The sequence below is a fragment of the Herpailurus yagouaroundi genome, unplaced genomic scaffold (assembly GCF_014898765.1).
Source record: "Herpailurus yagouaroundi ecotype Mexico unplaced genomic scaffold, PumYag 67623, whole genome shotgun sequence".
Lineage (NCBI taxonomy): Eukaryota > Metazoa > Chordata > Mammalia > Carnivora > Felidae > Herpailurus > Herpailurus yagouaroundi.
Genome location: NW_024420424.1, coordinates 5,476,791 through 5,492,262, shown reverse-complemented (window position 1 = coordinate 5,492,262; position 15,472 = coordinate 5,476,791).

Genomic DNA, 15,472 nt, shown 5'->3' with positions numbered 1-15,472 from the left:
CTTTTTAAAAATTTACATCCCAAATAGCGTATAGTGCAACAACGATTTCAGGACTAGATTCCTTAATGCCCCTTGTCCATTTAGCCCATCCTCCCTCTCACAACCCCTCTAATAACCCTCAGTTCATTCCCCATATTTATGAGTCTCTTCTGTTTTGTCCCGCTCCTGTTTTTATATTATTTTTGTTTCTCTTCCCTTATGTTTATCTGTTTTGTCTCTTAAAGTCCTCATATGAGTGAAGTCATATGATTTTTGTCTTTCTCTGACTAATTTCACTTAGCATAATACCCTCCAGTTCCATCCATGTAGTTTCAAATGGCAAGATTTCATTCTTTTTGATTGCCAAGTAATACTCCATTGTATATATATACCACATCTTCTTTATCCATTCATCCATCAATGGACATTTGGGCTCTTTCCATACTTTGGCTATTGTTGATAGTGCTGCTATAAACATGGGGGTGCATGTCTCCCTTCAAAAGAGCACACCTGCATCCCTTGGATAAATACCTAGTAGTGCAAATGCTGGGTCGTAGGATACTCCTATTTTTAGTTTTTTGAGGAACCTTCATACTGGTTTCCAGAGTGGCTGAACCAGCTCGCATTCCCACCAACAATGCAAAAGAGATCCTCTTTCTCTGCATCCTCACCAACATCTGTTGTTGCCTGAGTTGTTAATGCTGGCCATTCTGACAGGTGTAAGGTGGTATCTCATTGTGGTTTTGATTTGTATTTCCCTGATGATGAGTGATGTTGAGCATTTTTTCATGTGTCGGTTGGCCATCTGGATGTCTTCCTTGGAGAAGTGTTTGGATGTCTTCCTTGGAAAAGCATGTCTTTTGTCCATTTCTTAACTGGATTATTTGTTTTTTGGGTGTTGAGTTTGATGAGGTCTTTATAGATTTTGGATACTAACCCTTTATCTGATATGTCATTTGCAAATATCTTCTCCCATTCCATCAGTTGCCTGATAGTTTTGCTGATTGTTTCCTTCGCTGTGCAGAAGATTTTATTTTGATGAGGTCCCAATAGTTCATGTTTGCCTTTGTTTCCCTTGCCTCCGGAGACATGTTGAGTAAGAAGTTGCTGCGGGCAAGATAAAAGAGGTTTTTTCCTGCTTTATCCTTGAGGATTTGGATGGATTCCTGACTTACATGGAGGTCTTTCATCCATTTTGAGTTTATTTTTGTGTATGGTGTAAAATAGTGGTCCAGGCTCATTCTTCTCCATGTCACTGTCCAGTTTTCACAGCACCACTTACTGAAGAGGCTGTCTTTATTCCATTGGATATACTTTCCTGCTTTGTCAAAGATTAGTTGGCCATACGTTTGTGGGTCCATTTCTGGGTTCTCTATTCTGTTCCATTGATCTGAGTGTCTGTTCGTGTGCCAGTACCATACTGTCTTGATGATTACAGCTTTGTACTATAGCTTGAAGTTTGGGATTGTGATGCCTCCTGCCTTGGTTTTCTTTTTCAAGATTGCTCTGGCTATTTGGAGTCTTTTCTGGTTCCATACAAATTTAAGATTATTTATTCTAGCTCTGTGAAGAATGCTGGTGTTACTTTGGTAGGGATTACTTTGAATATGTAGTTTGATTTGGGTAGTATCAACATTTTAACAATATTTGTTCTTCCTATACAGGATCATGGAATATTTTTCCATTTTTTTATGTGTGTCTTCTTTAATTTCTTTCGTAAGCTTTCTATAGTTTTCATTGTATAGACTTTTCACCTTTTTGGCTGGATTTATTCCTAGGTATTTTATTGTTTTTTGTGCAACTGTAATTGGGATAGATTCCTTGATTTCTCTGTCATTTAATTGTTGGTGTATAGGAATTCAACCTATTTCTCTGTGTTAATTTTATATACTGCAACTTTGATGAATTCATGAATCAATTCTAGCAGTTGTTTGGCAGAATATTTGGGGTTTTCCATATAGAGTATCATGTCATCTGTAAAGAGTGAAAGTTTGACCTCCTCCTGACCTATTTGGATGTCTTTTATTTCTTTGTGTTGTCTGATTGCAGAGGCTAAGACTTCCAATACTTTTTTGAATAACAGTGGCGAGAATGGACATCCCTGTCTTATTCCTGACCTTAGGGGGAAAGCTCTCAGTTTTTCCCCATTAAGGATATTAACATTGGGTCTTTCATACATGGCTTCTTTGATCATGAGGTATGATCCTTCTATCTCTACTTTCTTGAGGGTTTTTATCAAGAAAGGATGCTGTATTTTGTCAAATGCTTTCTCTGCATCTATTGAGAGGATCATATGGTTCTTGTCCTTTCTTTTATTGATGTGATGAATCTCATTAATTGTTTTGAGGATATTGAACCAGCCCTGCATCCCAGGTATAAATCCCACTTGGTCGTGGTGAACCATTTTTTTAAATGTATTATTGGATCCGGTTGGCTAATATCTTGCTGAGTATTGTTGCATCTATGTTCATCAGGGTAATTGGTCTATAGTTCTCCTTTTTCGTGGGGTCTCTGGTTTTGGAATCAAGGTAATTCTAGCTTCATAGAAAGAGTCTGGAAGTTTTCCTTCCATTTCTATTTTTTGGAACAGCTTCAAGAGAATAGGTGTTAACTCTTCCTTAAATGTTTGGTAGAATTCTCCTGGAAAGCAATCTGCACTAGACCCTTTTTTGGGGGGGGGAGGAGATTTTTTTTGGTGTGTGTTTCATCTTTTAATTCAATCTTTCTATTTTCTGTCCCATTGTAACAATACAAATCCAGCTCCCCCTGGTTTTTATATCACGTAAGTTAACCTTACAGTTGCTTCATAAAACATATCATCTCTACACACTTTCTCCAGGACAACTACTTCTAATTTCCAACTAAAGTACAAAACTAGAAATAAACAAAAAGTTATCTGCAAGCAGACAGAAATGTAGTTTAGCCAGAGAACAAATCTACAAACTAAAGAAATAGGTTAAATATTTTTGGGGAAGAAGCTTATCATGATGCTGAAAGACCACTCTAATTTCTCAGGGGTTCAAGACTTCATGCAATATGGAGTATATTAACACATCTGGCAGACTTATGCCTCTTAAATATTTCTCTGTTAAATGTCCCTAGATTACAATGAATCTCTCTGAAGTTAAACAATCATTATTGCTCAGTATTCTCAGTTATTAAAAATGATACATGTTAATGAGGGAAAAATTAAATCTTCTCTTGCTTTATTTTATATATTTAGGGTATAACACAATGCCTGGTATATATTGTTGCATTTTTTTAATTATTTTTTTTAAATTAAAGGAAAGCAAAACAGTGTAATAAAGAAAACAATGTAATAAAAGCTTTCAAATCCCAACACACAAAATAATAAGTTATATTTTGGAGAACTGCCCCCTAGGCATCACTCCATGTATTTTTATGATATGTATATTTTATATCACATTTAAGAGTGAACTTGTATAAAGTGTATATACATTTATACTGTTTCCACAGTTTCATTGAAATGGTATCCCATTACACAAAGGAGCCACTTTTAACCCAACAATGGATGATGGCCAAGTCTTTTGCATTTCTTTTTTTTAATATGAAATTTATTGTCAAATTGGTTTCCATACAACACCCAGTGCTCATCCCCAAAGGTGCCCTCCTCAATACCCATCACCTACCTTCCCCTCCCTCCCCCCACCATCAACCCTCAGTTTGTTCTCAGTTTTTAAGAGTCTCTTATGCTTTGGCTCCCTCCCTCTCTAACCTCAGTTTTTTCTTCCCAATCCCCCATGGATTTCTGTTAAGTTTCTCAGGATCCACATAAGAGTGAAAACATATGGTATCTGTCTTGGGAGATTTTTGATTATTAATTATATTTCCTTACTGGTTATGGGTCGGTTTAAATTTTCTATTTCTTCCTGTTTCAGTTTTGGTATTGTATATGTTTCTAGGAATTTGTCCATTTCTTCCAGATTGCCCATTTTATTGGCATATAATTGCTCATAATATTCTCTTATTATTGTTTTTATTTCTGCTGTGTTTGTTGTGATCTCTCCTCCTTCATTCTTGATTTTATTTATTTGGGTCTTTTCCTGTTTCTTTTTGACCAAACTGGCTAGTGGGTTATCAATTTTGTTAATTCTTTCAAAGAGCCAGCTTCTGGTTTCATTGATCTGTTCTACTGTTTTTTTTGTTTTGTTTTGTTTTGTTTTGTTTTGTTTTTGGTTTTGATAGCATTAATTTCTGCTCTAATGCTTATTACTTCCTGTCTTCTGCTTGTTTGGGGTTTTATTTGCTGTTCTTTTTGCAGCTGTTTAAGGTGTAAGGCTAGGATGTGTGTCAGAGATCTTTCTTCCTTCTTTAGGAAGGCCTGGATTGCTATAAACTTTCCTTTTTCCTCTTTCCTTTGCTGCATCCCAGAGGTTTTGGGTTGTGGTGTTATCATTTTCATTGACTTCCAGATACTTTTTAATTTCCTCTTTAAATGCTTGGTTAGCTCATTCATTCTTTAGTAGCATGTTCTTCAGTCTCCAAGTATTTGTTACCTTTCCAAATTTTTCTTGTGGTTGATTTCGAGTTTCATAGTGTTGTGTTCTAAAAATATACATGGTATGATCTCGATCTTCTTGTGCTTGTTGAGGGCTGATTTGTGTCCCGGTATGTGGTCTATTCTGGAAAACGTTCCATGTGCACTGAAGAAGAATATATATTCTGCTGCTTTAGGATGAAATATTCTGAATATATCTGTTAAGTCAATATGGTCCAGTGTGTCATTCAAAGCCATTGTTTCCCTGTTGATTTTTTGATTAGATGATCTGTCCATTGCTGTGAGTTGGGTGTTGAAGTCTCCTACTATTATGGTATTACTATCATTGAGTTCCTTTATGTTTGTGATTAATTGGTTTATATATTTGGTTGCTCCACATTTGGCGCATATATGTTTACAAGTGTTAGGTCTTCTTGATGGATAGTCCGGTTGACTATGATATAATGCCCTTCTGCATCTCTTGATACAGTCTTTATTTTAAAGTCTAGATTGTCTTATATAAGTATGGCTACTCTGGCTTTCTTTTGTTGACCATTATGATACTTCTTCATCCCCTTATTTTCAATCTGAAGGTGTCTTTAGGTCTAAAGTGGGTCTCTTGTAAACAGCATATAGATGGATCTTGTTTTCTTATCCATTCTGTTACCCTATGTCTTTTGATTGGAGCATTGAGTCCATTGACATTTAGAGTGAGTACTGAAAGATGTGAATTTATTGCCATTATGATGCTTGTAGAGTTGGAATTTCTGATGGTCTGATGGTGTTCTAATATTTCTAAACTAATCTAATCATTCTAATCTTTGTTGCTATATATATATATATATATATATATATACATATATATGTATATATTTGTATATATATATATTCATCTTTTCTCCCCTCGGAGAGTCCCCCTTAAAATTTCATGCAGGGCTGGTTTAGTGGCCACAAACTCCTTTAATTTTAGTTTGTATGGGAAACTTTTTAGCTCTCCTGCTATTTTGAATGACAGCTTTGCTGGATAGAGAATTCTTGGCTGCATATTTTTCTGATTCAGCTCATTGACTATATCCTGCCACTCCTTTCTTGCCTGCCAAGATTCTGTGGATAGTTTTGCTGCAATCCTGATCTGTCTTCCCTTGTATGTCAGGAACTTTTTCTGCCTTGCTGCTTTCATGATTCTCTCCTTGCCTGAGTATTTTGTGAATTTGACTATGATATGCCTTGTTGATGGTCGGTGTTTGTTGAATCTAATGGGAGTCCTATATGCTTCCTGGATTTTGATGTCTGCGTCTTTCCACAGGTTAGGAAACTCTCTGCTATGATTTACTCACATAACCGTTCTACCCCTATTCCTCTCTCTTCCTCTTCTGGAACCCCTATCATTCTGATGTTGTTCCTTTTTAATTTTAATTTCTCTAATTTTTGAATCTTGCTCTTTTGCCTTAATCTCCCTGTTTTTTTTTTCTGCTTCATTATTTCTCTATATGTTTGTCCTGTACATTGCTGATTCTCTGTTCTGCCTCATCAGTCCTTGCCGCCGCAGCATCCATCCGTGATTGCAGCTCAGGTATAACATTTTAATTTCATTCTGATTATTTTTTACTTCTCTTATCTCTGCAGAAAGGGATTCTAATCTATTTTCGACTCCAGCTAGTATTTTTATTATCATGATTCTAAATTCTTGTTTAGACATCTTGCTTGTATCTGTGTTGGTTAAATCCCTGGCTGTTCTTTCTTTTGGGCTTATTTCCTTTGTTTTGTCATTTTGAAGAGAGAAAAGGAATTAATGAGGTAGAAAAATTAAAATTAAAAAATTAAAACTTAAAAAATATTAAAGTTAAAAAATTAAACACACACACACACACACACACACACAAAGGATCGAATGAATGATGCTACATCTTAGGTGTGTTTTGGTGTGAGTGTTGAAGGGGGTTTGACAGGTTAGAGGAAAAAAAGGGGAAAAAATGAAATCGTTTGAGAATTTAAAAAAATGAATACACTGAAATAGACCAAAATGAGATGATGGGAGTTACATAGAATTTGAAAAAAATTACACAAAAGTAAAGAATGTAGTAGAAAAAATTAAAGAAAATGTTTTAAATAAAAATTGAAAATAAAAATGATTTTTTTCTCTTTCTGTATTCAAGAAAAAGAAAAGTGTAAAAGAAAAAAGAAAATTGAATACATGGAGCTGCTAACAGATTGAAATAGAACTGAAATTACTTTGTTTTCCACTAGAAGTCAGTTTATGAAGCACTTTATATTCCATAAAATAAGTAGGTGGTGAGACTTGTGTTCTTGAAGAGAGAGGTTGGCCCAGTTAGGCTGAACTCAGTGTAAAGGCTCAGTTCTCCAATAGATGGAGCTTGTAGCCTACTGGGGTGGAGTGTTGTGTCGCTTGTAGGTGTGTATATGCATGCACATAAAAATGGTGTCACCCAGCTACCCAGTCGCTAGTATCGGAACTCTGTTCTCCCAGATCAGCAATCGTGCACCCATTCTCTGTCTTCAGTTTTTGTCCATTCCCTGCTTTTTCACTGTCCGTGACCAGGCCCCAGGCAGTACCTCTCTCCCGAGTTTTGTCTTAGATGCATCTGTTTTCCCTGGCCCCTTACTACTGAAGGACTGTGGCTTTGACTCATTCTTCCCCTCTGTGGGAGGGTCTTACCGAGCAATGGCTGAATGAGCCAAGGCCAAATGTCAGCTGCACCCAGGAACGCTTGCTGGCCCCTGATGCCAGGTGCCAGCCCGTTCCAGAAAATGTTCACAAGACAGTGTAGCAGCAGCGTTTCAGGGATTATGGAAATCACAACACACATCTGGCACCAGAATTCACCCTTAAGGACCTTGTTCCAGCACCAGCAAATATAGCCATTTTCTGGGGTCTGCTGGGACCAGGTGGCTTCAATAGTCTCTACCAAATGTCCTTCCAGCAGTGGAACCGCTTTTCCCCATGTGACTCGAGAACCTCCCAGACCCCATTCTGTTCCTGGGGATTTGCCCTTCCCACCAGAGCACCGCCAGGTATCGAATTGCAGAGTTGCAGCCTTTGCACTCCCCTTGTTTACAGTCTTAATGAAATTTAAACCCTCTCCTGCCTCCTTTCTCCCTTTTTAGTTTAGTCACTGTGGCTGTTTCCAATTTTCCACTTTCTCTCTTGCTGCTTTTTGGGACGGGTGCTTTTCCCATATCTTCTCCTTCCCCATCTCCATCCTCTCTCTGCCCACAAAAGCACCTCCCTCCCCGTGGCTTCTTGCTCCCCAAGTTGACCTCTCCACACCATGTACCTGCTGAATTCTGTGGTTCAGGTTGTGCAGATTATTGTGTTAATCCTCCAATCAGTTTTCTAGGTGTGCAGGATAGTTTACTGTTGGTCTGGCTGTATTTCATGGGCGTGAGGCACAAAAAACTTCCATGTTATTTTGCCATCTTGGTTCCTCCTGGGTTTTAATTTTAATTATATGTCCATAAGGGGGCTAGAGTAGATGATCTTAATATGAGGCATACTTTTTGGAAAGTGCTTTCTATACTCCCAAACACTTTAGAAATATTAGTTTTTGGTAGTTTTAGTGTTAGTGTTATTTAAGAAGACCTTCAAATCTAACATTTAATGTTACTTTTTCAGAATGATTGAAGGTCATTATAAACATCGGTTATTGTACTGCATATATTGGCTACCTGAGAGGTATTAAAATTTGCAGCTATTCAAATTTTGCTTGTATGTACCACTAAAATGGCCTCATTGAATTTTAGTTATTTTATTTTATTTTATTTTATTTTATTTTATTTTATTTATTTATTTTTTATTTTTTGACAGAGAGAAAGAGACAGAGCATGAGTCAGGGAGGGACAGAGAGAGAGGGAGGCACAGAATCTGAAACAGGCTCCAAGCTCTTAGCTGTCAGCACAGAACGCGGCATAAGGCTTGAACTCACAGACAGCGAGATCATGACCTGAGCCGAAGTCAGATGCTCAATCAACTGAGCCACCCAGGCCCCCCTAATACTTATATATTTGATTTTATCAGAGCTTCTTTCTTCACATTATTTTCTTACTTGTTGCCATGGTCAGTGGACCTGTCTAATGAAGTCCCTTACTTTTCAATTAATTCCTAATCTTTTGTGGCTTTGAGAACACACTAATCAAGCTAGTTATTACAGAGCTGAAATTTAAAAAAAGTGAGTAAAGACTGCTTATTTTATTTTATTTGGAGACGGTGTGTGTGGAAAAGTGAAAACATCCTATGGAATTAGGTTTTAGTTTGTGGACTTTATTGTTGCAGGGAGTATGGCTGGAGTTGCAAAAGACGAGTCTGGAAATAAAATGCAGTTAAGTGAAGATCCTCATACTTGAGTCAGAATGAGGCCCTGACTCCAGAATGAAGTTTTTTTTTTTTTTAATTAGGATAATTGCTAAAGACTATATGCATAAAGTCAGCTAAGAAAGTGTGTTAATCAATCTAATGGTTTAACTTTTCAAGGTTGAATTTCAAGTTAATTGGTTTCCATAACACTAGGAATGGTCAAGTGTGAAGGAAGATCTGGCCCTGGACAATGTTAATGGCTCTAGGCATTCCTTACAAGCAGAAGCTGGTTCAGCTGTGTAAACATGTCCTAAGGCCTTGCACTTTATCTAGCTCTTCTGTTTTGAAGTCTTTTCCTTTGTTTGATGCTTCTCTCCTGCATCTCCCACATCTCCCCCTTTTTCTTTCATTTGGCAAAGCTGGAGGGTGAAGACAGAGGTTTGTGAGGCATATTCTCAGTTTCTCCGCTGTCCCCTTCTCCAGACTAGGTATAGGCAAAGCAATAAGACAAAGATCAATATAAAAATACAAATCTCAGAAAAGCTTAGGGTTTTATATAATTCATTGGATTCAATTCTGAGATTTGATTAGTTATCTCAGATAGAGACAGAGCACCAGAAATCATCTCAAGTTTATTTTTGAATGTTTCATAGATGTCCTTTTGCAATTGAGTTATATCAGCAGAGGTGTTACCTTGATTAAGAAGGTGTCAATGCACCAGGTCCCATGATATCTTAGATTGATTATATACATGGGGAGTGACACAAAAGGTGGTTATGTTCCAATCATATTGAAGCTTTATCTGTTGTTGTAAACTAATAAATTGATCTCCTAGAAAAGGAACAGATTGTTGAAAGTCAGATAATTGGCTCTCTATTGGGCTATCAATCAGCCGTTGGCTGTTCCACAGCCTTTCTGAATCTTGATGCCAGTTTTGTACAAAGTGGGTGGTTTGTACAGTCTGATTCAGTGCAAAACCAGCTCTTGCTGCTGTAGCTGTAATAGTTATAATCCCAAGTACAGCAGTTACCAGTAAACCTACAAACTATTGGGTGCAGTGTAAGACGTTTCAATATCTCATCTATGAGAAACATTTCAGGGGAGTGTTGCCAAGACTGATCCATGATTACAGGCATCCAAACTCCATTATGTGCCTTAAGGATATATAAGCTTTGTTTTTCCTGGTTAAAAGAAATAGAATTAAGACAAGTATAAATGGAACAATTATGGCAAGTAAGAAGACTGTTATCAGGGTCCCAATGAGGCATGCCTAACATAAACAGAAAAGGAAGTCTGACACATGCTTGAATTTTATGAGTCTCATTTAATCTAAAAGAGATGGAGAATTTATTTGAAACATTCATTAAGTGGCCTTTCCAAGTGGCCATGCCTAATAATCCAGTGCCAGTTTCCGAAGTTCTGAATGAACTGGCCCATCAGGTAAACGTGGGCTAGGGGGAGTCATCCCTCCTTCATGCCATACAATGGGATCAGATGTTGCATCTGAAATGATGTCATCTTGATATCAACGCCATCGGACCTCTTTTTTGGAGTATTTGGTAGGAGCAGAGCCTACAGAAGCCCAATTAATGACGTTTCCTTTGGAAGTATTAAGTAGAACTCTACCAACCTCTCCTCTACAGAGCTCCCAATTAACCAATTCCTCAGGATTTATGATCTTTCTTAACTGACATGGAGGAAATTTAGGAGGGTGATTGTATGTAATTCTTTGACTTCTCATGGAGACTCCCTGTGGTAAGTACAATATAGAGACATTAGTCCTGTTATAGAACCAGGCTGGAACGCTGGCAGAAAACCCAAGTGGCACTCAGAGATCTTGGTGGATCAGAGATTTATTTAACACTGGCAGGCTCAGAGGAGACTGTTTCTCCAAAGGTCTGAGCACCAAAGGCAAGTGGGGAGGGTAATTTATAGCCATCAGCTTCCATATCTGTGGGTTTTTTTGTGTGCACAGCAAAGGAAGAAGTAACCAGAGGAGGGGTCTCTAAACTAGAGACCAGAGTCTGTTTTATCCCCACAGGCCATCTTGGGCATACTTTATTACTTCTCCAACATTCCCCCCTTTGATGCCTTAAAAAACAACAACAACTTTTAGTAGGCATCGCTTTTCAGTTTTACAGGTTGGTACTCTCAGAAGGCTAAGATTCGTGAAGTAGTTTGGTGAGCAGCAATGTTTTCAATAAAATGTACCATGGCATTCAGTATACAGGGGCAGATGGATAGAAGTAAAATTATGGAGAGAAGGGGCCCCGCCAGGGCAGGAAGCCAGGATGCCCAATCCGTGAGATCCCATTCTTTCCATTGATTCTTTCCTGTTGTCTACGTTGAATTCTTTCCTTGACTTCCTTAACCGTAGTCATAACTATTCCTGACTGGTTTACAAAATAACAACATACCTCCCCCAGAAAGATGCAAGTCCCTCCTTTTTCTGAAGTAAGGAGGTAGAGGGCTTGCCTATTTTGGAGGGTCACTGCTGCCAGAGAGTTTATTTGGTTTTGTAAGGTTACCAGAGAATCTGCCACCCATTCCATGTCTTCATTTATCTCTTGAGACAGTCTATGGTATAGTCCTATGGATGAACCTATCCCCCCTATTCCAGTCCCTATTCCTGTCTCAATTCCTCCACCTATCAGAACAAGTAGCAAGACTGCCTGTTTAGCCCGGGACTTGGGGCTAAAGGCTGTTAGGAACTGATCTTCAGTGTATACAGATATCTCAGGGGTTAGGAAGACAGAATAACATATCTGAGTCCACTTGGCCTTTAAGCATCGGTAGGCTGAATTAGAATACAGATAGAACACCCCAGGGGTTAAACATAGGGTTGTATTCCTCTTCAAGGTTATATTTCTTCTGCATAGAGAGGTACCGTTCATACCTTCTGGGACTGTACAGATTCGATTGTCCGCATTTGTGAGACAGACCCCAGTGGCCAGGGGTCCAATTAAGACAGAGGTGTTGGGTTTGAGATTTTAAGGAGCTTCCCAGGTCAAAGGGATGGGAGTGGCTAAGTAAGCCATTCAGCTAAGGGGCAAGCACATCCAGCAGGTTTGGGAGTGATTATCTTTTTTATGGAGGATATGTAGAGTAGTGTTGGCCCAAAGCTGGAGTGGAGAATTGGTAAGCATTTGATTGAGGGCTGAAAGGTTCAAACCCTCGTAGGCTGCCAGGGGAGTGGTCGCCTTTATAGCTTGTATTACCCTATCCTGGGTATCCTTTATAACTTTTTGAAGGGCCCTCTCTTCCACCCCTCCCCCATCTGAGATCCCCCATTAAGTAAGGTAAGTGTAGCAAGCTCGCTTCCCTCTCTGGAGGCCCTTGTTGTGACATGGGTTCCTGACATTTTGGGTTATCTCTACGGTCCAATGTTTAGTCCTTGAGGCACCAGGTGACTGACAGAGTGGGTGTTTTTCCCTTGTAGCAATCTTTGTGGAGGGAGGTGAAGGCGCTGAATGCCCTTGACCCCCTTATTGTCATATAACATTCCTGGGGGCAAAGTGGTAAGCGGCAGTTGTGAGGGTGAGAGAAGTTATCATAATATACAGGCAATACTTAATAATCCTCCCATCCAGAGGAGGCATGAGAGACCCAGCATGTATCATTTGTCCCATGTCCAGCTTGTTGGTTTAGTTTCTATCAGCCCAACAGGAAGAAGTAAGATCAGGGCTATGACAGCAGTAAGGGGCAAAGGCTGGCAGAGTTGCATCCAAACCCTTGGGCTAGGTTCATGCGTTGATTCCTCAGGCTTATGCCGTGCACAGGCCAGTCAGCTTCCAGGGTGTGGCTGGAGCGGGGCTGGAGGTCTCAGGGGCCAGTCTCTCTTTTGAGGGTCAGTTTAAGCAGGTTGACTGGATCTGGATCACTCCACCAGGTTGTGGGTTCTTCTGAGTTGGCCTTATATCTGGAGTGATGGACCTGTGGGGTGATACCTGAAACTTTAAGTGCTGTAGGAGTTGTTAGAATAACAATATGAGGTCCAGTCCACTGTGGCCTAAGAGGTTCCCTCTTCCAATCTTTGACCCACACAGAGTCTCCTGGCAGAAAGGGGTGAATGGGGGTCCCTAAGGAAATTGGGGCCCTCTCTATGGCGTATCTCTGTAATTTATTTAAGACTGCCCCCAAGGTCTGCAGCTGTTCTCTTATTCACTTGTCTCCAATCTGGTGTAGGTCTTCTGGGAGTTTTCCTAAACATGGGGGATGCCCATATAATAACTCAAAAGGGGAGAATCCCAGAGCCTCATGTGTGCATTGGGCATGCAGAAGGGCCAGTGGTAGTAAATCTGGCCATGGGAGATTAGTCTCCTGGTGGAAATTAGCCAGGATTTCCTTGAGGGTGCAATTCATCCACTCTAGTTTCCCTGATCTCTGGGGTTCGTAAGCAGTGTGCAGTTTCCAGGTAACGTTGAGGGACTTTGTTAGGGTTTGTATAATGTCTGCCACAAATGTAGGTCTGTTATCACTGTGTATAGTTAAGGGTAGACCAAACCGAGGCACAATCTCCCATAGAAAAGCTTTGGCCACTTCGTGACTTCTTTCCATTCTGGCTGGGAATGTTTCAACCCATCCTGAATATGTGCAGATTATTACAACAAGGTACCTGAACCCTTTATTTGATTGTATGTCAGTAAAGTCTACCTCTAAGTCTTTGAAAGAGGCGGCCCCCATCCTTTGTGTGCCAGGTGGGGGCCGTGGGGCAGGCCAAACATTGTTTTTGCAACATGTTACACATTGTTCACTGACAGCTCGGCATAATGCTGGCAGCTGGCTGATATAGTAGTTCTTTTTGAGGATGGCCTCTAGTGCAGTTTTCCCTAGGTGCATGAGTTGGTGATATTCCTTCACTAGGTGTTTTCCCATAGATGACAGGACAAAGATGTGCCCATTTGGCATGACCCACCATCCCTCTTTGCTTAGTGTGCCCCCTTCTGTCGAGGCCCAACTTCTTTCTTCATTTGTGTACAGGGGCGGGGAGGCTTCCCTCTGGGGCACAAGAGTCATAGTGTAGGCAGGTGCTTCACCTGGGTCACCACAGGTGGCCGCTCTGTCTGTTTTGTCAGATAGGCAATTTCTTTGAGTTATGGGGTCATCTCCTTTCTGATGTCCCTTATAGTGTAGGATAGCTACCTTGTCTGGCAGTCATATGGCCTCAAGAAGCTTTAGTATTTCTTCCTTGTTTTCGATTGTTTTCCCTGCAGCAGTAAGGAGGCTTCTTTCTTTATAGATGGCCCCGTGTACATGTACAGTAGTGAAGGCATGCCAGGAATCATTATAGATGTTAACTCGTTTACCTTTGCTAAGGATGAGGGCTCAGGTTAAGGCGTACAGTTCAGCTCGTTGTGCCAACCATCCTTCCGGGAAGGCCTTGGCTTCCAGAACTTCGGTGGTTGTGGTTACCGCATATCATGCTCTTCATCTTCCTTCTTGTAAATAGCTGCTCCCTTTGCCAAACAGAGTGATCTCCAGGCTTGTTATAGCCTGGGCTTGGAGGTCGGAGCAGCTGGCATAGACTTCATCCACTGCTTTGGAACAGTCATGGTCAGGTTCTCCCTCCTTCGTGGGAAGGAAGGTGGCTGGGTTTAGTGTTCTTACTGTTTTGAAGGTGACCCTTGGGCTTTCATAGAGAAGGCCTTGGTATTGTTTCAGCCAAGAATTGGAGAGGAAATGATACCCTTGGGTGCTCATGAGGGACGTGACCGCATGTGGGACCTTAGCATTAAGTGTTTGTCCCAGTGTGAGTTTGTCTACCTCCTTGATGAGCAAGACTGTGGCTGCCATCACTGAGGCATGGTGGCCATCCTGCAGCCACAGGATCAAGTTTTTTTTTACAGGTAGGCCACTGGCCATTGTCAAGGTCCCATGCTCTGAGTGAGCACTCCAAGGGCTATTTTGTCCTTTTCATGTATGAAGAGGTTAAAGGGACTTTCTATGTCAGACAAACCCAGGGCTGGGGCTCGTCCCAGAGCCAACTTTATTTCTGTGAAAGCAGCCCTTGACTCCTCAGTCCATGCGAGGGGCTACTGGTCTGGCCCTCCCAACAGGTCATAGAGGGCCCTTGCTATGGCTGAGAAACCAGGAATCCGAATGCAACAGAACCGTGCAGTCCCTAAAAATTCACGCAAGCCTCATTTTGTTTGAGGCTGTGGCATTGTGGTGATAACTTTCTTCCTTTCCGGTCCTAGTTCTCTTTTTCCTTTTGTGAGGAGGAAGCCTAAGTATTGGACCTGATGCTGACAAATCTTTGCCTTTTTCCAAGAAGCCCAGTACCCCGAGTAGGATAGAAGCTTCAGGAGGGCCTTGGTACCTTTCATAAAGTCTTCTTGGGTGTCCTGGCAAGGAAGAGTTCATCTATATACTGGAGGAGGACACACCGTGTGGTTTCCCTCAGAAAGTCAGCATGGTCTGCAGCTAGTGCTTCCCCAAAAAGAATGGGCAAGTTCTTGAAACCTTGGGGAAGTTGTATCCAGGTCAGCTGCATTTGGCACCCTGTAACCAGCTTGATCCATTCAAAGGCAACCAGTGGCTGACTTTGAGAAGCCAGATGGAGGCAGAAGAAAGCATTCTTTAGGTCGAGGCATGTAAACCATCTGACCTACCCTGGAATTTGGCTGAGGAGAGTATATGGGTTCAGAACCACTGGGTGTAAGGAAACAGTCACTTTGTTAATG